Below are 15,049 nucleotides of genomic sequence, written 5' to 3'. Positions count from 1 at the left end.
TCTGAAAGGCTGTGGTTATCAGTACAAAGGCAGTTGTGTCCGAGTTCTGTTTTCTCTTTGCTGATGCTATTTAATAGAGTTTTCTAATGATCATGGACCATTTTTCTCCCTGCAAAGAGTATATAAAAGCTGTACTACTTAATATACTTACTTGGCATAAATCCTCAGTGTATGCAAGACTTCCCACTCTTAGCTCTCTGGGTCCTCTATTTTCTTCATCTCTGGTTTACCCACCTTGACACTTAGCTGTTTGGGATTTTTACTTTGTGGGTTCGGTAAGAAAACCAAACAGTGGTTCCATTCCTGGGTGCTATCACAGAGGAATCTACAAGGACTAAGTACAGTGATGGTCTAGTTGGCTGAAAGAAGAGAAAGCTAGGGACTTTCTATTGAAAGGTAGTTTTATGTCACAATGAGAGAATAGGCATCAAAGTCAAGAGGAGAGGCAATGTCATAATAAAGATATTTTTAGAAATGAGTTTCATGGTATCTATATATTCTTTGGATGTGCTAGAAACAGAAAGATTATGCACATACTCTTTCAATGTGGAGTAAATATAGAGTACTGTGATCCTGAATTAGAGGAGGAGCCATGAGGAATCTCAGAAGTTAGTAGGAGCACTCTAGAAGTACTGAGTGTATATGATGGAGCCATAGGCAAAGTCCGAGATTTCTGACCAGTCTAGGGAACCCAAGCAAGAGTATCTATATAGAAAAAGAAATATGACTTTGTGAGGAAAATAAAGAATCTCTTTCAGGATAGGATCATTTTAAGAAGCTTACATGTATATAAGTAGTAGAAAATTAAATGTCTGAAGCTAGGATTTGGCTACAATATGGAAGAATCTCATTATGCCTCTCAAATATCCTGGGTCTCTCTGAGCATCCCAACCAAAACCAAACATTTATGTTTGCCCGTCATTTCTTTGAGCCATGGCTAAAAATTATTAGTTTGGTTGACATTAGGCTAAGAGTTAATATTTTTTCCCCTTGTTGGTGAACATGCTACAGGACATGCTGGCTACCTGATTCTACTGGAGAGTTAAATGTCTCATAGTTACATCATTTCTCATGGATATTCATTTAAGAGACAGAGGCCCAGAAAACAGCACGGATGTCTAGATATCTACAGAGGGAGAGTAGTAATAATAAATTGGGAAAACAGTGCACGCAAGGCTTCAATCAGATTCCCAGAAGCACAACATATTCAGAGATGGAGAAGTCTGATTGTGTGACAAGTGACACCCCAGAGATACTTTACGAGCCCTGAATGATACCACTGCAAGCTCTCTATAGGGACAACTGCTATAATACCTTCTGGATGTTGTAGAAAATATGGACTGGAGCTAGAACTCAGAACCTTGGTCGACTCCTTTAAACAACTCTCTATAGCACCATCCAATGCTACTATTTATGTAAACTTATATCAGTACTATTTACATAAATTTATATGCCCATAGATTAGTCACTTAAATGTAGAGAAAGAAGTTTCTCTATGTTAGGGACAATAAAAGGAATGTTAGGAAAGGGGTGCCAAAGCTGAAAGGCATCACAAAACCTGGAATACTGATTGCTAGTATAGTTGTTTCAGCCTGGAATACTGATAGTACAGTCATTTCAGCCAGGAACACGGATAGTATAGTCATTTCAGCCAAAGTGGCAAAAGTTAACAAAGAACTACCACAGAAGTGTACCAGATTAGCATGGTGCTCAACTTGAAGATAGATACTGTTAGGAAGTCAGGACATAATCCTTAAAAAATAAATGACATTTTCACCTATGATGCTGACAGCAGAAAACATACAGATAAAACGCTGGCAATTACAAGCACTGCAACATTAGAGCAGGTAGCTGACCTGGAGCTTGTCATTTAGACCAGGCTCGCCTTGAACTTGAAGAGATCCACTTGGCCCCACCTCCCGAGTACCAGGATTAAAGGTGTGCACCATCACATCAGTTCACAGTATACCTAATTCTAATGTCCTGTGTGAATCCCAGCAAGCTAGGGAGTTACCTGTGTCCCATAGCAAAGCCATACAAGGGACAGTTTCTGAATGAGGCCAGGCTAGGATCACGTAGATATTTGTGTTAATGAGTCCTAATTTGTAGTCACAGAGGAACTAGTCCTGGCACTCTCTGAACCTCCTTTGTGTCCTTATCTCAAATCTCATGTCTCTACCTGATTGTTTCTTGTCCTTTCTTTTTGTTTGTTTTTTTTTATTTTAATGTTTTATTGATTATTTGTGAGTTTCACACCATACACCCCAGTCCTGTTCATCTCCCTGTCCCCCCATATCTACCTTTCAGCCCTTATAAGTTCCCTTAAATAAAATGCATTCACACACACACACACACACACACACACACACACACACACACACACACACCACAAAAACAACAGAAACAAAGCATAGAAAATATCTCATTGTAGAAACTGTGTATCACAGTGTTCCCTGTAGTATGCCCCTCTGTCCACACATCTTCACTTGCAAATGTTCATTGCAATAAGCCATTGGTCATGTTTGAGATCTCTGGCTTCTGAGAAACCATCAATATTGAATCCTTACCAGGCCTCCTCCCAGTTATCCTGTTGTTGCTCTACGTCCAGAAGATCTTAAAGCTTTGGATCAGTAGGACTGGCCCTTTTGAGTCCCAACTGTTTGCAAATGACATAGATTTGAGGATAGCCAACCCAGAGCCCTGAATCTGGACCTGAGTGGTAGTTGAGGTGGTCAACAACATTCCAGCACTGCTCCAGCTAGGTCAGTCAATGCCACCATCAGCAGGAGTCAGAGTCAGCTCTCTCTTGGTTCTTGGGGCCAGCTCACCCATATCCATGCTTCCAGGCCCAGCTCCAGTCTATTGCCCAGGGGAGGTAAATGGTTCTCTCTCTCTCTCTCTCTCTCTCTCTCTCTCTCTCTCTCTCTCTCTCTCTCTCTCTCTCGCCTATAGCCAGGACGAGGACAGGGGTAGCTCTCCTGCTCTCATGCCCTTGGGGCCAGTGTGGAGGAAGGAGGGCATTACCCCATCCTCATACCACCCCTTGGCAGACCAGTGGTGCTAGTTCTTCCCTGCTCTCACCCTCAGGTCCTGCTTCTCATCTGTGCCCCTTCACAAAGGCCAGTTCTACTGTGCTGCCCAGTTGAGGTGCTGCCACTTTTCCAATTGCTGCAGCCAGCAAGGAACAGGGCCAGCTAACCAGCTCTCATGACCCCAGGGCCAGTTTTCCAGAGTGCTGCTGCAGGTGGTGAGGGACAAGCAAGGGAGGGATTAAACCCTACACCTACACCAACCCAAAGCAGTCAAGTGAAGGGGCCCTTCGGGGCTGGCTCACCCAAACCCCTGTCACCAGGGCCAGCTCCACTCTGCTGCTTGGGCAAGATTCCAGAGGCTTGCTCTCTGAAATGCTGCCTCCAGTGAAAGGTAGGGCCAGTTCCCCAGACCACTGCAGTCAGGGAGGGGTAGGGACAATTCTGCAGACCCTGGATATCCATGTGGTTCCAGGCAGCTGTCCTGACCAGGAATGTCTCCATGGTCTCTAGTGGTAATATGAGCTATGGACATCAACATTGACTCCTATTGCTCTGTAGCCCCAGACCTAGACATGGCCCTGACTTGTCACTCCAGGTGGCAAGAGTAGCCACTCACAATAGGTTATCTCTCTCCATTCTTTAGTCTCCAGTTCTAACTCTCTTCATAGTACTCAAGCCGCTCTACTTCTCTTTCTCTCCCATCTGTCCATGACATACTGACACAATATGGCAGCTCATGCTGCAGACCGGCCATGTGGCATCCTGCCGAAAGTGGGTATCTATGGCCCACCTGTGCTTTGCCCCCAAAGGCCAGTCCGTGGGTAGCATGACAGTCTACAGATCTTTCTGTCTTCCTCTTTCCGAGTTATGCTGCCTGGATTGTATGGGGTTTGATTTGATTTTTCTGTGTCCTAGTCATAAAACAGCTTTGCCACCAAGCCAGCCATCAAGCTATGATGATCAAAGAGATGCCGTCTACTCTGGTCCTGACTAATATAAGAACAACACCATGAACAAGGGATCTCTTTGCCCATTGTCAGGGGGGCTCTCTGATTCTTTGTAATCCTAATGAACCTAATTAACCCTACAAAGCCAAGTTGAAATATAGACTTGACTGGTATTAAGCAAGATGGAAAGGATAGCTAAACCCCTCTCTAATTAACCTCTTCATACCTGAAACTTGACCTTTGGGCTTCTACTTACAGATTAAAATATCCAACAATTTGCTTCATTAGCCCTCTGCTTGGTTGTTTGGTAATAATTGTTCCCTTCCAAGTCACTGATGTGACACTTTTGACTATGATTTTCTTGGACTCTCAATGATGGCTATGATCACACCATCCTATAACATTTTCTCTTTCATACCCTAATGTTCTCACGCAGCTGCAGGCCCAAGGATGCTCGATAAACAGTCACACTGACAGCGGGACTTTCGTTTTCATTGCCTGACTTTCATTTGACAAGTCAGGTAAGCAGTGCGTGTGGAAATGTGAAAATGCAGGAAGTTCACTGTCTGTCCAATGTCCTTCCATCTGGGTTGAGTGCCCCCCTTCTCTGAATTTTAGCCAGGAACATGGACACTAGCTGAGGCATTTCCATAAGTGCTTGTGACGCTGGACAAAGCCAATGTCACCATCAGCTTTCATTCTGTTTTGTTACTTTATGTAATTTTTCTTGCCCCCTCTCAACCTCCCAGCAGCATTCTGATCATCCTTGCTTGAACTGAATGGCAGTTTTTCCAGGCATCAGCTGGCTTTGCAGTCTGTGCCCTTGGGAGGCAAGTGATGGGGTAGAGATTGGCCAATTCAGCCCAGAGAAGCTGTCAACATGTATCAAAAGCATGTCTCCTACCAAGTAGTTTCCTCACGTCAGGCCAAGTGTCATCATAACAGTCAAATTGAGGCAACAGAGACAGACTCTGCTAAAAGAAGGTAAAATTGCTCAAAGATCAGGCATGATTGGGCAGGTGTTTTAAGGAGGGAGAAGTGAAATTTGTTCCAATAAAGAATTTAATGTGTCCTGTTACTGGATTTGCTAACAGACTTAACACACTGTCCAGTTGTTAACAGCTGTCCCAGTTGTACAGGTAAAAGAATGAGGTTCACACAGTAATCTATAGTTTTCAACCCAAATTATCTTGACACCAAAAGCATAAGCATTTAATTTTATATCTTCCTGCGTTGTTGCCAGAGTGCTATCAAAAGACACTAGAGAATGCAATGGCTAGTTGGAGATCCAAAGCAGGTATTCCAACTGTCCAGGCCAGATTAGGAGATCCAGCCAATCTGAAAAAATAGTTGCCAAGAATTTAAGCAGTCTTCATTCTCTACTGAGGCAGCTGGAAACCCAGGAGAAGCCTGACATCCTTTCTGAGAAGCACATCTTAGCTATCTCTCTCCATGGCTACTGCAAACCCCACACACATCCTCTTCTCTCTTGACAATATATAAGCTCCGCACCCTTCCATCTGATGTCTCTTATCACAGTGGAAGGGATTGGTGGTGAATTTAAAACACAGGTATTATTCAATCTCCCCTTTACTTGAAATTCTCCACAAGCTCTTCTGTCCTTTCTGAATATAAGCCAGACCCTCACAGTGACACACAGCATGTTAATTATCACCACCACTACCTTCTACAACTTGCTTTGCTTCTGTTATTCTGTTTCTGCCTGCCATGCAGAAAGCACTTAGTAAATGTTTGTTCAGTGAAGAGTAAATGAGGCAGAAGTCCCTTGCAGGTCGGTATGTTAAAATTAATGTAGTTAACTGTTTCTAAAATTATTCTTAACGATCCGTGGTTCCCAATACCCACACATTTATGGGGTCCTATGAGCGATGGTAGGATCCATGACTCATTTCTAAAGTATGAAATGGTAGGGGTGACCCTATAGATGTTATTTATCCATGAACGACATGGCGCTGTTCTTCCCATTCTGCTGTCTCTAGAAAAGTAAATTGCCATGAGATGAGCCACCTATGGTGGAAAGGCTAGATGCTCAGGAAATGAGGATTCTCTCTATTAAGTAAGAGCAGCCTGAAGCCAATAGCCAACAATAAACTAAAACTCTCAATTTCCTCATCATAAGGGATGACTGTATTTTGGCAAAGGTTGGACTAAGTGACCTTGACTGCTGTCTGTATTACCCTCAGCGAGGTCCTGAGCTAAGCCCCAGTTGCTGTTGAATTTGTACATTAATACATCTGCATTGCCATAAGCCTCTGCATGTGCAGTAGGGTGTTAGAAATAGGTTAAAATTTATGGTCCGAGCAGTGACTGTTAGTGCTTATCCATAAATGAGCATCTTTATCAAACTCCTTCCTCTCTAGTCCTCCCCCCACACCTACCTATTGAGAAAGAGGAGGTGGAAATAATGGGTTGTCAGCATCAGGAATAGATAGGAGGGAGTCTATAATCCTAAGATATTGTAAATACAAGGAAATTATTTAATCAAGATCCTGCTCCAGTTGAATTTTGTAGTCAAATTCTCTACCCTCAGCAAAACTCCCATGCAGTTGAATTTTGCAAGGTGAAAATATAAACTTTTCTGTTTACATACCTACCATTGAGGGGTAGATGTGATATAGACATTCCATTTAGGGCTGAACACTGCATAGCAAGCTCTAAGTTTTGCTGACACCCCATTTGTCAAATCAAATCCTATGCTCAATTAGATTCAACGATGAAGTAATAGACTCTACTTTTAAAAAATTATAATTATTAATATGTAAATTGTGAGAATTAATAGGGTTCATGTGAGTTCCCATGTGTGAATATATTGTGGATAATCATATCCACCCACCATTCTACCCTCTCTCTCCTCTTTGCTTCCTCTACCTACCATTGCCAACCTAGTTCCTTAGCATCCCTCCCTCTATTACTTTCAGTAGACCTATGACTGAAAGGAGATGTGTTGAATTCACATATTAAGGGGGACTGAGAAAAAAAGGAATGTGTAACACTCTCATCCATATGGGAAGAATGAACCTGAGTACCATTCACTGGGATTATATGGTTAAGCATCTATGAAGGGAAGGGAGTCAGCACAGGGAATTCTCCTCTTCCCCTTTCTGCTGAACTAATCTTTCAAGTGGGATCTTTATTTATGGTCCCACTTTCTCATCTCTTTTTCCTCTTTAGTACTCTGCACATATTTCATCATTTTTGTCCATATAACTTTCCTCATTTATTCATATCAATAGCAATATAACATATAGTTGAATTGGCCTTGTAACCTCTACATTAGGATTACTAGGCTGGAAAGCAGTCATATGTGTTTTAACCAGCATTGACACCATGCTTACAGAAATTCAAGGCTCAGAGCCACCATTCTAGAGGATGCTTACAATGATGACTGAATGAAATGTTAAACCACTCCTTGTGATGTTTCAATGTACGCACTTTCACTGATATATCTTGAGCCTCCAGCTCTGCAGAGACTACAACCGCTTCACCTTTATCTGGGTGATTTGCTCAGCCACTTAAAACAAGTTTTCTTATTCATGACTTGGTCTTGGGCTGATAGACCTCACGTCTCTTTGTAGCTAAGGCATGTGAACAAATAATGAGAACACAGAATAAGCAAGGCACTGTGCCTCCATCAGACCTCTAAAGACCAGCTGAGAGAGAATTTGACAACCCTGCCTGAGGCAGTTCGGCAAGGCTCACAGAAAAAAAAAGTCTGCTTAACCTGGGTCAGGAAGATGGGGGTCAGACATTCATCTGACAAAACAAAGTTGGCAGGGCAAGGGTTTAGAGGAGCAGATCTCAACATATGGGTTGCAACCCCTTTGGGGGATTGAATGACTCTTTACTAGGGGTCACCTAAAGCCTCACAAAACACAGATATTTACATTACAATCTTAAAAGTAGCAAAATTACAGTCATGAAGTAGCAATGATTTTACAGTTGGGGGTCACTACAACATGAGGAACTATACTAAAGGGTCACAGTATTGGGAAGGTTGAGAACCGCTGGTCTAGAGACACAAAAGATCACTTGAAGGCTCTAGAAACAGCTCACCCCTCAGACTTCAAGGTCTGTCAGTGCAGGAATAGATAGGATATGGAGTCTATATTTCTGAAATATGGTAAACACAAGAAAATGCTTTAATAAAGATTCTGCTGCAGTTGAATTTTGCACAGGGAAAGTGTAAAATTTCAGTCTGGGCTTACCCTTTTCCACCACTGGATCTTTCAGTGAAACCTGTCAGCCTCTGAGATCAATATTTCTGTTTCTTCTCCTCAGCCTGTCTCCCAGCTCCTCTTATCAGGATTCTTCAAACAAGGCCTGTATCTCTCTTAGCTCACACCTGTCAGTGTTTGCCGTGGAGGTAAGAGAATGCTGCAAAACTTGGGCAGAATATTCAGAGGTGCATTTTTCAGCTCTCCATGTTCTCACACACTGGGAAATGTGTGTATATACCTGTGTGCACATGTGCATATGTGCACAAATGAGAAACAGGGAGTAAGGGTCCTGACAGGAAACTGCCGTTAAGGGTGACTTTTAGAGCAGGAAGACCATTTAAAAATCATCAGCTTGTTTCTTTTCTAATTCAGGTAATGAAACAGTGACCCAGAGCTGTCAACAATCTTTCAGAGTCATAAGGCAATAATCACATTTGTAGAAAATGTGCAGTAATTATTAATAGCTGTTTCCAAATCGAACTACCAATTAGAAACTTCCTAGAGAAGCCCAGGGCGGTTGCTATCTTCTCCTCAGACAGAGAACAAGCAGAATAGTTCCCAGAGAAAAGCCAAGGCTATCCAAGAGTGGGATAATAAGCAGGTTAAGAAAATGGTAATAATAGTTATTCATTATATCCAGGTCCAAATTTGGCCTCTGGGTCAATTAATTTTCCTTTCTGTGACAAAAAAAAAATATTTGAGAAAACCAACTTAAGGAAGATAAAGTTTCTTTTCAGCTCCTGTTTTCCCAGGTTGCTGTGCATAGTCAGTGGCTCTATCACTGTGGGTCTGTAGTACATGATCAGTGACCCCATCACTGTGGGCCAGCAAGGAGGCAGAGCATCATGATGGTGAGAGCACATGACAATGGAGGCTGTTGATCTCAAGATAACTGCAAAAAAAAAAAAAAAAAGCGGCAACTCGAGACAATGTATACCTTTTAATACATGCTCTACTTACCTGCTTCCTTCAACTAAGTTCCACCTTTTTATTTCTGCCCTCCCCAAAATGCCACCACAGTAATCCAGCATTGGCTTTTTCTATGGTTCTGTTTAGCACTCTCATGATCTAGTGACCTGCTAATGATTGAACCCAGCAGCTGGGGACCAAACCTTCAATACCTGAATCTTCGAGGGGGTTTATTTTACATCCAAATGATAATATGAGTCTGTAATTGATAAAATACAGATAAAAATCGAGGGTAATCTAAATTGTCTGAGTAAACTATTTTTATAAAGATCCCTAGATATTTCCTCTGTTCAGCCAAGTTTGAGAACCACAATATAGGTGAAAGGGGAAAGGGAGAGAGAGAGAGAGAGAGAGAGAGAGAGAGAGAGAGAGAGAGAGAGAGAGAGAGAGAGAGAGACTTAAGTCTGTGATGGATTACAAGTATTCTTACTCCATCATTAATTCACACTTGCAAAAGGCAAAACAGGGATTCGCTGTTCATCAACCTAATCCCAGGATTAATGGTTTTGGGCATGGCTGGATCTAGGAGCTCCAAAGAATGTCATTCGCAATCTCTCTCCATCTCTCAGATCTCTGCTTTATTCTCTGATGGCTACTTCCCTAACCTGGCAAAAATAACCACTAATGGCTCAAAGCTTGCATTGTCTTCTTAGCAACATCAGCAGAATAAGAACAATTCCACCTAAATTTTCAAGACCTATGTCAAACTATAGAACTGTCTTGGTCATTTGCTACATGAGGAACTTTGATAAGTTAGACCAAAAATCACATGGCCAACCCCAATTCTAATGTATGCTCCATATTCTGAAAAGGAATTGAGTAATCCCCAGAGGAAAATCCATGCCTTTTAGAGCTTCAGGGTGAGATGCAGATCAAGAAAGTCATAAAACAATAAGTGTTCTCCATGGATAAATCCAAACAAGTATCCATATAAGTGGGGCTGAGACCTGAACCTGACTTTTCTGAGTAGAAGTACAGTGCTTGCATGCTGTCTTCTCTTACTCTCATGTAAGATCCTTGCCCAGGGTACATTAGCTCCAGGTATTCCAAGAGCCACTGGAACTGCCTCTCCTGGGCCAAATAGATTCTAAAATTCTATCTCTGAAATTATAGCCCTGGGAAATTCTGATTTTCCTTTGTATCACAGAGTTACTCTTTTACCATTGTCCATTCTGTCTTCTTAATGATGTAGTTTCAGCTAGCCACTTTCTGGAGTCCCTTGCAGCTATGCATATTCATGGTACTATAAACTAGCTAGTACTCATCTTATTAATCCCTACCTCTTTACATTTCCTGCTTGCTAGGAAGAAGGAATAAATGGGACAAATGGTTTGATTCATAAACAGAAACTTTGTGTTGAGGGTGGTAGAGCCATCTTTTCAAACTCTTGGCTACCTGCATGTCCCATGCCATTTTTCAGGAAGGAATGAAATTATCCTTTATTCATATTGCTCTAATTTGTGATTTGTGTATCAAATTAGTTTTACAATCTAGCCAATAAAACACTCTTTTAATTTACCCAAGGAGTCTGTTATTAGACTCTTTGGCTCAATGATCACCAATCTAGCCTTTCCTGATTTTCTACACCAGTGATCATTCCTTACCTAAGATTGTGAATCATATCTCAGGATCCTGATCTGTAGTTTTTACTTTCCAAATGCCTAGTGTAAGTGCCAAGGTCCCATTATGATCGTATAGTGATGGGATAGGTAACAGAATTTAGATATCTTATCTCCAATTTATTCCTGGAATGTATTTCTAAATGTTTTCTTGTTACTTCAAGAGAGAGTCCTTCTAGGTTCTATGATAGTCTCTTTATGATACAAAGACACTAGGGACAGTCAGGCATACATAAAATCTCTCTATTACAAAGGAAACTCAGATCCTCCAACCCCACCCACCAATAGGTAAATGGGCTGATTTATCTAGAGATTTATCTATATTCTCTTCTGAGGTTTTTACATAGAGTGATATAAAGCAGAGGCAGATATTGGTAGAGATTAGATGGTCTGAAAACCAGAAGAGGGAGAGGGAGGGAGAGGCAGCAGGGAGGGAGAGAAATGGAGGAGGGGTGTAAGAGAACAAGTGAGAGAGACGGTACCCTGAAAAGATGGTCCACAATTTCCACCAAGTGCTTAAAAAGAGGTTTCCTTTCTTGTGTTCAAGATCAGTAATCATAAATAGAATTCCTTGGCTGGGTATTGTGGTGCACTCAGGTGGTAGATCTCTGTTGAGTGGCCTGAATTTCGGTATTTAGACCTAAATGGATAGATAGATAGATAGATAGATAGATAGATAGATAGATAGATAGATAGATAGATAGATACATACATACATACATACATACATACATACATACATACATACATACAATTTTTAAGTTCAAGTTCAACCACTGTCATTTCTTCACTGGATCTAAAATTAATAAATTATACCCTTACTGCTTCTGTTTTCTCATCTGAAAACTGCAGAATAGTCCACTCTACTGAGAACTAAGTAAGCTTGCAGAAAGGAAAGCAGTTCCACATCAGAAAGCATGGTTGTATTGTTTGCTGGTTTACTGCCTAAAATACAGAATTTCTAGTGTCTTCTGGGCCCTTGGAAAGAAGGAATTGATTCTTCTCCAAGACAGAGCACTGGAAGAACTATCAGGGATGAGGATCGTTCTTCTGTGTTAGTCCTGGTCAGCTCCCAGAAGTCAGGAAGTTATGATGAACATCCAGAAACATGAGCTACCCTCCAGTTCTGTCTGTCTGCCTCAGATCAGTCATTCTAGTCTGGGACACATTAAAACTCAATTCTCAGATTTTTTTTTAATCAAATCAAATCTCTCAGATTATGTGGACATTTTATAGATATGTATTGTTTTAAATATATAATTACATAGAGCACAAAAGCTAGACACCATGAGATTTTCCTCATTTAAAGTCCCTGATCCTCAATGAACAGGTTTGTTAAATGTTAATAACAGTCACCACTTCGTAGAATCATTCTCTTTTTCCAAGAATGCTTACTACACTCCCCATATTTCAGGTACCATCCTTGGCACCATTGGCATTACAGTGAAGGAGAATAACCAGGAAGGCCTGTCCCAAGGCTATGGAGAGGAAAAATAAAGCCCTGTGTGTGAAATGCCTTATAAGTGATTGAGCCTGCTATGGGTGACATCTCTTCTCCTTCTAGAGTTGCTACAGTCATGGTGACTGTCACTCCCACTACTGCTACTGCTGCTACTGTAGCCACTATCCAGGGCATCTGCTATTGTCACCATTACTACAGTCACTGTTACGACTGTTACACAACTGGAAAGTTCATACATTAGGATTTGAACCCAAGTCTGATTGTGCTTCAAAGTATTTATCAGTGAGACAGAAATGGTGGTAAAATAAAATCCCAAAGTAGCCTCATTTACTATCTCCAGAGTAAATTCTTTAAGCCTCCTGGTTTTGTTTTTCCAGCATTGCAATTTTCCTCAGTCAGGTTGCATTCTAATCTAGATGCTGAGTCCAAACAGTAATAAGTACGCTTTGTACTTGAAAAGGGGAAAAAGAAAAACATTAAAGCATCAAGTGTTAGGAAAGGCCTTCGAATCAGACTTACCTGTGATGTTTGGGGAATGGAGATGGCAGATTGAGAAATGCCAATCTGGGTCCTTTTAGCTTTTCGCATCTGAAGCTGGACACTCAATGATCTTTTCCGGAATAAGACAGTAAGCAGAGGCCTCCTTCAGAGAGATGGAGGCAGAATTTGGGTGATCATCACCAGCTCTGCTTCTAGTCATTTTCTCACTGAGAAAAATACATTCAGAAAGGGCAGGAGACTGAGCGCCTACCCAGGAAGATGTCTCCTCCTCAGACAGCAGACACATATCAGTCCTTCTGTTTTGTGTACTCAACAAAGATTCACTCCAGGCTTGTACTGTACCCAGCCATGGACAGTATGTTATGACCTCAGGGCTGTCCTGTGGGACCCACAGGAAATAGTTCCAAACACCCTAGTTTCTGGTTTCATCTGAGGCCAGACTGTGAAAGTCTTGTATGTCTAACTCCAGCATGGGAACCTATCCTGTGGGCAATCAATCAGAGCTCTCAAAGACGATTCTTAGTAGATGCCTGGATATTGCCATGCTTGGCAAAGATCTTTCTTCTATAATGACTGGGTGAGCAAGTCCAGAGATTGGGGCGCTCAGACCTCAGCAAATGTATCTGTTTCAATATCTTGAAAATCCAGCAAGGTGGGATTGTGAGAAAAAGAACAAATCCAGTATTCATTTATTCTAAGAAATAGCTGGAAACTGAAAACAAAAAAGATTGGAAAAAAAAAACACCCAAAAGCCCAAAACATATCTTTGGTCCGGTTGTAACTGTTAGGTGGTAGGGAGGCATCTAAAACCAACAAGAAGAGATGGCGATTAACAAGCACAGGCAATTTTTTTTTCAGATAATGTGACTTTGAGACCAACTTAATCCATAGGCTCAGACAGTATTTTAAGAAATCTCAGCATTGGCCTATTTCCCTCTACATTAGACCTATTTTAAATGAACACTGACAAGACATCTACTGGTATCTCCAGAGACTTAAACTGTTTTCTTTGGAAGTACATAGCCAGAGGGAATCTGTCCCCTTGTGTTCAGAAAAGACATACCAGGTCTCAGTATTCTGGAAAGATGGAGAAAAGGCTTCCAAAAAGAAATGACTGGTAGATTTTATTTTTTTGGTTTATGTTGCTTTACCTTGACAAGAAAAGAAAATGGATAACAAACAAAATCAATAGCTGTACATTCTATTGATGACCAGATCCTGCTAGGATGGTTTTAAGTCAGTGGTTTTGAACCAAGGGTGGTTTTCCTTTCCAACCCTGTGGAAACTGGCCATTGTCTGAAGACAATTTTGACTGGTAGAGTTGGAAGACAGGTGAATGTAGATGGCTGTCTGTAAGCGGGGGAGGGCAGGTGAAAGATAAGGCTACAGCCTGTGATTGGGCAGCAAAAAAGGAACGCAGGATGAGAGTTTTAGAGTGGGGACAGAGAGAGAGAGAGAGAGAGGGAAACAGAGATGAAAAGACAAGATGGAACCTATAGGAAAGGAATATGAACCAGATTTATGTGACTTGACATAGCCACAGGTAGCTATGGATATCATAGAAGAGCAATAGAGTAATGTAGGGCAATTTGTCCAAACTAGGTGGGCAGCTTGTATCAATATCAACTGAGACTTGAGCTCTTTGTGTGGGCATTTTGGGAATTGAGAATTTACTGTTATAAATATGAATGATAAATTATTAGCCTCTGGAGTTTTCTTTATCTAGGGCCCAGAGTCTAGGCAGAGTCTGGTCTTGGCAGACTGGCTGCAGGGTAGCTGACTAGAAATGTGAGCAGTTCGGCGACAAGCAAACCAAGCCATGGAAAAGTAGATGGATTGCTGCTTGAGTAAGCCATGGGGGCTGGGAGACTGCTGGTGAAAGTGTGGATTGATTTTTAATAGCGACACACTACAGGTGAACCAGGACTTAGAGAGCATGGCATACCCTTAAGGGCTCAACAGTACACCATGCTCATTGCAACAGCTGAGACCAGTAAGCTGCCCTCAACTTTCTCCATCAGGGAAGGTGAGCAGGCAAGGTCACCTGTCAGTGCATTTGGTGCTGTTGGATGCCAAGAGCTGGTGTAGGAGGTGGTGGCTATGTCAGGCACAAGGACCTGAGTTTAGATCCCCAGAATAAAGAAAATAGGCTGGGCAAGATGGTCCATGCCTTAACCTTAGACAAAGGGGGACTGAGCAAAATCAGGAAGATCCCTGAAGGTCACTGGCTAGACAGTATAGGCAATTGATGTAATTTAGGTACAGAGAGAAAACTTGTCTT

The sequence above is a fragment of the Rattus norvegicus genome, chromosome 1, assembly GCF_021556685.1.
Source record: "Rattus norvegicus strain SHRSP/BbbUtx chromosome 1, alternate assembly SHRSP_T2T, whole genome shotgun sequence".
In the NCBI taxonomy this organism is placed as follows: Eukaryota; Metazoa; Chordata; class Mammalia; order Rodentia; family Muridae; genus Rattus; species Rattus norvegicus.
This window is presented reverse-complemented; position numbering follows the sequence as displayed.